The 11,473-nt window shown below is 36.2% G+C and overlaps 1 protein-coding gene across 2 annotated transcripts in view; it reads left to right on the top strand.

Annotated features, from left to right (window-relative positions):
- The first annotated feature begins 617 nt into the window (after positions 1–617).
- Positions 618–11,473, top strand: part of PPP1R9A (protein phosphatase 1 regulatory subunit 9A) — a 362,801-nt gene continuing 351,945 nt past the window's right edge. For both annotated transcript variants that reach the window (XM_045793220.2, XM_045793219.2), the window contains exon 1: positions 618–705. The gene's annotated coding sequence lies outside the window, so the exon portion shown is untranslated. The remainder of the gene's footprint in view (positions 706–11,473) is intronic.

Raw genomic sequence — 11,473 nt, 5'->3', positions numbered from 1 at the left:
GGAGCAATGTGACATTAGTTTGGGTCACTTGATTAAGGTGGTGTCTGTAAGTTTCTACACTTTGGAGCAATTGCGTCATTAATAAGTAATTTGTGAAGAGATAATCTGAGATAATCTGAGGCTATGAAAATGTCCTGATCCTTTTCATTCACTAATCTTAACATCTCTTGATTTTTAACTCAATCATTCCTTCTGCATTTACTGACATTCTACTATAAGGAAGACTATGCATTCTCTCCTAGTTACTTACATCTGTATGTGTTCATGGTTTCTTATGTTATTAAATTAGTTGTAATCCATTACTATATTTATTTTGATCTACAGTTGTTCCAGAATTACCCACTGTGAATCCGTTGAAGTCGTCCTCTTCTTTGTTTTTTAACCTTCAAATTATGTTGTTTTTTCATTAGCGCTGTTTCCTGTAGTTAAACTTGTTGATGTATAAGAGATGCCTCATTAAATTTCAACCTTTTATTCAAAGGTCTCCAAACAGAATAATCTTGACTCGGTAAGAAATTTCCTACATTAGAAAATAATTTACAGGTAAAACAGAACATCCTGTTAGGTGTCAAACACAGCGACCTTCTCTCTTGTGCTTTTCACCATTTTAGTTTTAAGTGCAGTGGCTTATGGAAAAGCATCTGTTGTTTTTTGTCTTTCGGATGACTATTTTCTTGTTGTGACATGGGAGGAGGCCGTCATCAGGTCTGTAAATGTTCTAATACTAACTCCTTTTGTGTGTCGGCCATGAACCCACATCATCCATCAAAATTTTGTTTTTCAGGAACCATTTTGCTCTCTCTCATTGTAAGAGTTTGTAGATCTTTGCACACTCCATACTTTCATTTTTAAACGTTGACAGGATTATTTTTGAGTTCATCAATGTCTTTGTAAATGTACAAAGGAGACGTACTTTCCTCCTAGATTTCTGTGTCAGGTATACAAAAAGAAATAAAGAAGAGTCCAGATCTGCTTTCATACATTCGTAAAGAGAAATTCTCTGTCGCTTATTATTCTTTTTGTCTTGAATTTTGTAACCCTCTTTGCATGTATACTGGGATATATTCTGTGGTCTCTGGTTCTTGACTTGGATTTTTAAAATCTGTAACCTAAATTGTTCTGAATGAGCCTGTTGAGAATGCCAAAGAGCCAGTATTTGTTGGGGACTATGCTTCCTACGGAGTCATTCCCAACCAATGCCCCTGCCTGTCCTTTTCTCAGCTCAGTAGTAGAGGCCAGGAAGTGCAGTCCATGCTTCTGCTGAGGCTTTCCTTCATGCTTCCAACATATCTCCATGTTTCTTTGAACACTTTCTTACTTCCATTTTCCCAAGGTAAACTGGTTGTTTTTAGTCAAGAATGGCATTTAGATACTAAGATCTGCATGGTAGGTCTGATCCTTGATACTGATATTTATTGCCTGTAGTGCCTTTTAGCAGAGAGCTGGGAAATATCTTCATCTATTTATACCTGTATCCAATATCTGTATTTATTTCTATCTCTATGTTTCTTTTTCTTTTTTCTCATAATAATATTTTTTATTATATTATGTTATTCACCATACAGTACATCCCTGGTTTTTGATGTAAAGTTTGATGATTCATTAGTTGTGTATAACACCCAGTGCACCATGCAATACGTGCCCTCCTTACTACCCATCACCAGCCTATCCCATTCCCCCACTCCCCTCCCCTCTGAAGCCCTCAGTTTGTTTCTCAAAGTCCATAGTCTCCCATGCTTCATTCCCCCTTCTGATTACCCCCCTTTCTTTATCCCTTTCTTCCCCTACCGATCTTCCTAGTTCTTATGTTCCATAGATGAGAGAAACCATATGATAATTGTCTTTCTCTCCTTGACTTATTTCACTTAGCATTATCTCCTCCAGTGCCGTCCATGTTGCAGCAAATATTGAGAAATCGTTCTTTTTGTTTCTTTTTCTATATCTAAATAAGTAGAGTTTCATTTTGAATTCAATACCACAGGTCACATATGGTTCTCCTCTTTCTATATTTTTATCCCTCTGTCACTGGTTCCTGAACAGTGAGAAATCTGGATTCCATTATCCTCAATACTTTTACCCATTTGCACAAATCCAGAATACACAAAAGTTAATTTCAGAATTGTTAACTCATACTCTGAGAAAAGTAAGCCTACTAACAGGAGCCATATTCACAGATCTGATTTTAGGCAAAGTGTATATATACCGTTAGCTGCACAAAACCTAATTCTACAATTGATGAATTTTGACAAGTACATACATACATATAATACACATTCAGGGCTCCTTAGAGATGTCTGATTTTAGGGCTGGGGTCAGGAAATACACAAGATAAGCATCTTGTAATGCCAAAAGTTTGAAAGTGCTTTAAAAAGAAAAAAGAATCATAGGGGCATATGAAATGGACATATAAGCAAACTGAAAGATTTTCCAATGGTCAAGCTGCAGCTATTTGAAAAAAAAAATAGTATTGGATTATAAAACAAAGTATAAAATAAGAATCCAACAGTCCATACTGATAGAGCTAAATGACTGAATAAATAAATAGAGCTAAAGAGACAAATTTCCCATGCAGAATTCCAAATAATTTGTATAGATACTCTGCTGTCAAGAAATGGGGGCATAACCCCCACTTTAATGTGGACTGTGCATAGTAACTTGCTCCCAAAAGGTGTAGAATCAAAAGGAGGGGGGAAAGGTAACTTTACAGTGGAGAAACCTGGCAAACCTCAGCCCACTAATCAAGGTTAATGTCAACAGCGATAAGTCATTAATAGTATGTGTGCTTGGTAGAGAGTAATGGAAATGGCACTTTATCTTTGTGGTCTTCCTTCCAGAAATCCATAGCCCCAGTATAATGATGAGAAAAATTTCAGGCAAATTCCAATAGAAGAGACTTACAAAATACCTAACCAGCACCCCTCAAAACTGTCCAGGTCCTCAAAAATGAGGGAAGTCTGGACAATTGCTATAGTCAAGAAGAATGTAAGGAGACATGACTAAATATAATATGGTGTCCTGGATAAAATCCTGAAACAGAGGGACGCCTGGGTGGCTCATTTGGTTAGACATCTGCCTTCAGCTCAGGTCATGATCCTGGGGTCCTGGGATTGAGCCCTACATCGGGCTCCCTGCTCAGTGGGGAGCCTGCTTTTCCCTCTGCCTCTGCCTACCGCTCCCCCTGCTTGTGCTCTCTCTCTCTGTCTCTGTCAAATGAATAAATAGAATCTTTAAAAAAATCCTAAAACAGAATTTGGGTTGAAACTAAGAGAATCTGAATAATATATAGACTTTACATAAAAATAATATATCAATATTAGTTTATTGTGATAAAAACACTGATGTAAGATGCCAATAAGGAGAACAGTGTGAGATATAAGGGAACTCTGTAGTATCATCTCAGTTTTTCCGTAGTCTAAAACTGTTCTATAAAATGAGGTCCATATTTTTTAAAGTATATGTTGAAATATAAAAAGCCCACATGGCTTGGGATTGCATGTATAAACTCTTCGCAGTCTAAAGGTCAATTGTATTGAGTTATGATTTATTATTCTTTCCTTGGTTTGCAATGTTAGCTGCATTCTTTTGATAAAATGATTCAGAGTTATTTACTTTCACTCCCTCAGGTGAAAACTTCCACGTATGCTCTTCAATATGCTACTCGGTAACCTCTTATTGCAATATTTTTTAATAAAAATTCTTTTCCGAAACAATACATTATGGAGTTGGATTTTCAACTTTATTAAGTGAAGGACATTCGTTCTTCCCGTGATAGGTTCAAATAAATCTCGCATTCAAAATGCAGATCTCACATATATTACTTTTGTGCTCCGAAAAGGAAGACGTGCCTTGTGAGAGAAACAAAATATTTATGTGACATATGCAATATGTGACAGCTCTGGATCTTGTGGATCTTGAGGGCCAAACATGACCCCGAGAAAAGGACCAAGTACACAATTGTACAAATTATTTTGACAATGGCTAAATTGTAGCAGCCCTGGCAAAAAGAAAGTAAAATAAATAAGCAAAACAAAATAAAGGACTCAAAGCACATCATTATTGAAAACATTTATAAATGGTTAGAAACAATATTTATGTAATAGTTTTTCACTTTTTTCAGAATTTCTCAACATGGCATAGGGGGCCTGTTCACCATATCTATACAAATACACAGCCAATTCCTGTGTCTCTGTTTGGGGAATAATTATTAAGATCAAAGATTTTTCCCTGATATTAAAATTCTGTACAACCCCAGACACATTCTGGAAAGAAAATTACTTTTCTGTTTGGGCAGAAATTCATATTCTATGATGCTAAAGGGGGATCATTCAGTTCAAAATAGGGGGCTTTCACTAGAGCATGATGCTGTTAGAACTACAGAAAGCAGCCTTTAGATATTAGGGGAAGAAACTGGTATCACTGAAGAAAATTATACCGATTCAAAATAGGACAAAAGCATAACTATATGCCCTTTCAATATCCTATCAGGACATTGTCTAACATGACCACCCAAGGATTATCTAATTCTCTAGGGGATGTACCTTTGTTTGACTTACTAGTTATGTTTGATTAGGCCCAGGTTCTGTGAATTATGTGTCAATGATATGGATTTTTTTTCCAGTAGAGGTGCAAATGATTTCTCTTTGGCAGGAAAGATAACCCAAAAGGTTGTAGGTTTTATTGCCCGGTAGGGTACTAATCAGTTCTGTCTCTCACTGAGTATACTTATTTCAGCAAGTCTTTTTTTCCTCACTGACTTAATAGAAACCAGTCTCAATCAATCTCATTCTCTCTCTTTCTGTATAGATATACACACACCTGCACAGATAGATATACACATATAGATACATAATACGTATGTATAACATACATTACGGGGGTGTGTGTGTATGTATATCTCAGATGTTCTTTGAGTTAGTTACACCCCCATTCTTGACAACAGAGTGCCTACACAAATTATTTGAAACTCTGCATGGGAAATTTGTCTCTTTAGCTCTATTTATTTACTCAGTCATTTAGTTCTATCAGTATGGACTCTTGGATTCTTATTTTATACTTTGTTGTAAATCCAATATATTTTTTTCCCAAATAGCTGCAGCTTTGACCATTGGAAAATCTTTCAGTTTGCTTGTGTCCATTTCATATGCCCCACGATTCTTTCCTTTTCTTTCTTTCTTTCTTTTTTTTTTTTTTTAGTACTTCCAAACTTTTGGCATTATGAGATGCTCCAGGCTCATCTTGTCTATTTCCTGCCCCAGCCCTAAAATCAGACATTTCTCTGATTGTGCTACAGTCACCCTTATTAATAAGTCAAATACATATGTGACCCACGTTTATTCTACAGTTATATGAGTCATGCCATGATAAAATGATCCAAAGTTATTTACTTTTGCTTCCCCAAATGAGCCCTTCCACCTTCCTATATTCTTCAACGTGCTAAAACAGGTCACTGAAAAGTTTATGCATAGATTCATTGGTTTAGAGCTACATTACTGCCAACAGAGTTCACCTCTTCCCTGTTGCCCCATATGCCCTCATGTACTTATGATTATGAGGTGGCTCAGGACAGTGTTCGTGAGCTACCATATGTGCTGATGTAACGAACAGAGGGGGCTTAACGTTTGCAAAGCTGAACAGTTTGACCTTGTGATGGGTGAGCAAGTTGAATGCTCCATAAGCTTTAAGAGCTTTTAAGCAGATAGAGAAAATGCTTTTGTTTAACATTTTACACTTTAGAAGAAAATCACTTCTTAATGAAGATCAATATTCACTCATTTCTCATCAACTATTACCCTCAACGGAATGAAATAGATTTTAATCTGTTGATTCTATGGGCGGAACTAAATAACTAAACATTATTATTTATCAAGTAGTCAGTTTTATAAATTGTCCTTGTGGTGATACAATCACCACAGGATAAAGTACATTAAATAATTGAAATACATAAAACAGGGACAGAATAACTACTAAGTTAAATTTTATTAGATAATCATCTAGATAAATTGATGAACAACAAATATTTGGCTACTCAGTCAGCCTCGGGATAAAGTTCCAAAGGATGATGTTCATCCTCAAAGTCCTCCTATATATAGCTTCTGGGACAAAACAAAGAAATGTCATCAAAATATCTGGGCTGGCGTAGCCAGTATTGATGATGCGAAGGCCCTAATTGTCAGGGCCTTTACATAACACAATCAGCATTTTACAAATAAATAGTCGTGGAAGTACAAATCCTGTCCCAGGGAAAACCTCTTGCTTTCCCTGCTTCTGTTCATTTGTCAGGTTCTTACTGAATCTGTTATCTACAAGTAAGTGACATGGTTAAAATTTGAATTGAAGACTTTTAACTTGACCTTTAGCATTTGCTCCAAAAGACAGCAATATCCATATTCTGACTTTTGATTATTTTATGTCAGGGTTTATTAAAACCTCATGTCACATTTCAGCAGAGGAAACAATATTTTTAGGGTTTAATTCCACAGGAACAGCATGTATGCATATATAGTAAAGTCTGAATTAGCCATGCCAACAAAAACATTAGCATGAGAAGTGAAAACATCATAGTGTACCACTTGAAATGGAGATAGGTCCCACCAGCAAAGAAGTGAATGTGTGTTTCCTTGTCCATTCACGTTTATATGTTTCATAACAAACCTCAACTTCTAATTGTTTCCCACGTATTTTCTGTTGAAAATATTTGGTGCCACCTACATTGGAGTTTCCCAAAGCACACAGAGTCAGAAAACTTGGGGGTTTATCATCCTTTTACTGAATGATTACAGTCTTAATTACAGAGGCAAATTTCACCTTTGATCAAAAGGCCAAGAAATCTAGTAAACCTTTGGGTTTTTCAATTACTTTAATAGATATACATAATACTACCATTTGGACAGTCTTCAGATAAAAAGGTGATATAGGGGCACCTGGGTAGCCCAGTTGGTTAAGCGTCTAACTCTTGATTTTGGCTCAGGTCATGATCTCAGGGTCGTGAGATCAAGTCCCACATTGGGCTCTGAGCTGGGCGTGGAGCCTGCTTAAGATTCTCCCTTTTCCTCTCCCTCTGCCCCTCCCTCTCCTCTAAAAAGAAAAAAAAAAAAAGGAAAAGGTGACTTATAAAATAAGTCACATGGAAAGGCCAACCACACTGGACTAGGGACTAAAAACCTCAGGTTCCAACAGAGTTTGCACTACAGGGGTGACAGGACAAAATTAGGAAATCACCTGGGAGTGTTTTCTTCACCTGGAAAATCAGAGGGCTGGGTTAACTTCTAGAAAATGTCTAGGTTCCTTCCCTTCCATTTCACAATTCATTGACTTCTCTAAATTTGCCTATCATGAAAAATAAATTCCAAATAAAATTCATATGTTTATGAAAATATAAAAAAGCATCTAAAGTTTAAATATTTCTACTGGGGAAAAAAAGAAAATAGTTGTCATAATTATATCTAGTTTTTACATTACTCAAAAAAGCTAAAATAACCTTTATAATACAACTGTGAATTTCTATTACTGGAAAAATGTTCAATTTATTGTAACATTACCTGTAACTGTACCAAGTAAAACGAAATTGTGACTATCTCTTAAACTTGGACATTCTGTAATATTTTTGATATACTGACTAAAAGTGTAACTATATTATATGACAAAGATTACAGAATAGCTTCTGAAAATAAGCATCTCATGGATTGTCACTTATTTATCTGAAAACACTAATGTGAATCATAGCATTCACTTTTGAGTAAGACTGATGAAATCAATAGAAATGCCCAACTTTGAAAACTAAAAAATTTGTTCATCAGTATGAATTCTGTCAGCTTTTCTTTTCCAAATCCTCTCATTCTTCTTTTTCTATTAAAAAAAAAAAAAATATATATATATATATATGCATGCGCACTGAAGTATATCTTCAGAATCATTAATAGCCAAGTCATTGCGGTCTGACCGAATAATTTGGCACCTTAGCTGAGTCTCCCCGCCAGCCCCCTGCAAAAAAGGCAAATAATTTCCAGAAGAATTAAAACATGGCTCTTTCTATTAGTGTTGGCATTTCAGTTCTGTTCAGAGACCCTCTCAAATTTAGCTGGAGATAGTTTCCATGGTAACTGAAGAATATGCTCTGATGAGTCTTGAAACAGACAAATAAGAATCTTTGCTTCTTACAAGTGGGCAACAATTTAATGCTTAATGCTTAATGCTCTCTAATGCTTAATGGAAGACATTTGAATCTATTTTGGTTTCAGACAAAAGCTGAAAAAAAGCCAGTTCTGTCAATTACACAAGCCTAGAAGGTAGATATTAGTGAAGTTGAGGGTAATACAAGCTGTTTTATCCTTTTCAAGATATAAGAATACACAGGAATATATTATTATCTGACATTAAATATTTTACACTACCACAAAGAACTTTAAAAACCAATTTTCTTAATCTAAGCAAATATATCACCTTCCATTGTCATTGTCAATTTTTTAATTACTTCCTAAGTAATATAAATGCAGTTTATAAACACTGCAAAAAGTCAAAATGGTGTTTCATTTTTTATGTGTGTGTGTGGGATTTGTTTGTTTTTGGTAGAGAAAATTGGGGATGGGTTAATGGGAACGTATAAGTCAATATGTGAAGAAAAGAAACACTGGCAAACTATGGAGTTGAAAAATAGGTACAGCCTTTCAACGTCTAAAAAAAAAACCATGAACATAAAAAAGAAAATTAGTATTATTCAAGAATAAATGATGGCCCTGCTTAAAAGTATCTCTGCATAAACTTGTGTAACAAAGATAATGAAAACAGACGAATCTACCCTAATCCAAAAAACAAAATCAACAAAAAGACGGTTAACTCCCGAGAGAGGAATCTGTCTTTCTTGGTTGTGACACTGGTTACCAAGGTAATGACTATATCTGAGAGGCCCCTGGCTACAAATCCAATCTCTTGAAAACCTTCAGGAGGATCTAAATCAAACAGACCCTTATAATGGACTAACTTGTGCTCCCTAGCGCTCAAACACCTGAACCTTAGCAAATGAAACTTGTTGCAAAGCAAGGCAAAAATCAAGGTCATTGTTGAAGAATTTGGTTTAAAATTGCTTTCATCTCAACTCTCCACAAGTTAGAACATGTCCATCTGGCATCATTTAGAACCCTGTGACCCAGGCATTGTTACTGACAGGATAGCCACTAGCCCATATGATGTATTTGTGTGATTTCGAGGATATGAATGCTGGTGGTAGAGCTCACAGCAAGCACAGCACAAACCGGATTGAAGCTACCCTCCACCCCTTCATCCAGACATATCTGCGCAGTATATAGACTGCATAAGGTAGCCCTAGCACTGGGTCTCGAGTATGCAGTGATGAGTAGAACAGGCCAATGAATACCAACAGAAAAGAAAAAAAAAATGATTGGGATCTGGTTGTTTTATAGGACTATTAGTATTTAAATGAAATTGATCAACATCCTTTAAGAACCTACTCTGTGCCAGGAATATTGGGTAAGGGAGATAAGGATGGGATTTAGGAAGTACAGAAGAACTCTCAGGACAGAACTACTTCTTCAAATTCCTACACTAAGAGACTTTTCCAAACCAGTCAGGACTCTCAGCAGCCTAAGGCCACATTCCTGGGACTACCCACTCTTTCTGAGTTCCTGCCTGAAAAAGCTCCAGGCTGTCAAAAGAATTTACTGTTTGTTCAGTCCAACACCTGACAATAGGCCCCTGCCCCCACCTTCTTAGAACATTTCCTATAAATAAATAAATAAATAAATAAATAAATAAATAAATAAATCATACAGTTGTAAATCCTTCCCTGTCCCTTTGAAATATGTACTTATCTCCTGCAATTTAGGAGTGTCTTTCTCAAGAAACTGAAGCCATCCCTTTGAAATATAAACTTTGGGAGGGATAGGACCTTTGTCTCCCAGTCTCTGTGGGAGGATATAATCCTAACTTTAACTGCTAGCTAGGAGACACAGCTGGCCTAACTGCATTTACACTGACCGACCCTCTTACCTACTTTTTGTAATTTTTCACTCCCCTGACACTGCTTGAGCACTCCATTTCCCTTTAAAATGTTCAGTCACCTCTACACCAATTGGAATGGAGCTCATTTCTTTCTCCTACCATCAGTAGTTCCTGAATAAAATCTGTTTTCCCCACTTTATTTATTTATTTATTTTTAAAGATTTTATTTATTTATTTGACAGAGATAGAGACAGCCAGCGAGAGAGGGAACACAAGCAGGGGGAGTGGGAGAGGAAGAAGCAGGCTCATCGCAGAGGAGCCTGATGTGGGGCTCGATCCCATCACGCCGGGATCACGCCCTGAGCCGAAGGCAGACGCTTAACCGCTGTGCCACCCAGGCGCCCCTGTTTTCCCCACTTTAATGTTTGACTATGTTTATCTTTGACAGATCTAAAGGAAATAGTCTACTGTGAAAAAAAAAGTTAAAAAATGACCACCTGAAATTCATAATACACTGTATGTTAACTACCTGGAATTTAAATAAAAACTTTAAAAGACTATAAAATACAGAATAAAAATCCCATGATAGTACATTTAATTAATTGAGAGTGTGTGATATATGGTCTGCACATTGATACAAATGATAATATAACAATATGTGAGAAGAAGGGAGACATCTATTGGGCAGAGGAGGAAGGCAGTGTGGTTGGAGTGGAACTTTAACTGGGCTTTATGCATTTGGATTTGGACAAGACTTGAAGGCTTCACTGGGAAATTCCACCAAAAATTTAAAGAAGAATTAACACCCATCTTTATCAAACTCTTCCAAAAAAACTGGAGGGGAGTGAGTATCTCCAAACTCCTTTTATGAGGCCAGCATTACTCTGATACCAAAGCCAGACAAAGACAGCACGAGAAAAGAATATAGATGCCAAAATCCTCAGCAAAATACTAGCAAACCAAATTCATTGGCACATTAAAATCATCATGTATCTTGATTTATCCCTGTGTTACAAGGATGGTTCAACATAGGAAAATCAATTAATATCATATATCCCATTAACAAAATAAAGTGTAAAATCATGATTATCTCAAGAAATAAGGAAAAAGCTTTGGCAAAATTCTATACGCTTTCGTGAAAAAACTCTCACCAAACTAGCAAAGTACCTCAACATAATAAAGGCATATATGAAAAGCCCACAGCTGACATAATCAATGGTGAAAACCTTATGAATTTCAGGTGGTCATTTTTTAACATTTTTTTCACCCTAGAATATTTCCTTTAGATCTGTCAAAGATAAACGTAATAAAAAATAAATTAAAAAAAATGGGCAAAGAGCTTGAATAGCCATTTTTCCCAAAGAAAACATACACATGGCCAACAGGTACATGAAAAAATGCCCAATGTCATTGATTTTCAGGGAAATGCAAATCAAGCCCACATTGAGGTATTACCTCACACCTATCAAAAATACAAGACAGTAAGTGTCAGCAAGTAAGTGGAGAAATTGGAGCCTTT

The sequence above is a fragment of the Ursus americanus genome, chromosome 3, assembly GCF_024610735.1.
Source record: "Ursus americanus isolate L20-20 chromosome 3, mUrsAme1.1.p, whole genome shotgun sequence".
NCBI lineage: Eukaryota > Metazoa > Chordata > Mammalia > Carnivora > Ursidae > Ursus > Ursus americanus.
The sequence above is the reverse complement of the archived record's forward strand: the minus strand, read 5'-3'. Positions and strand labels throughout refer to the sequence as shown.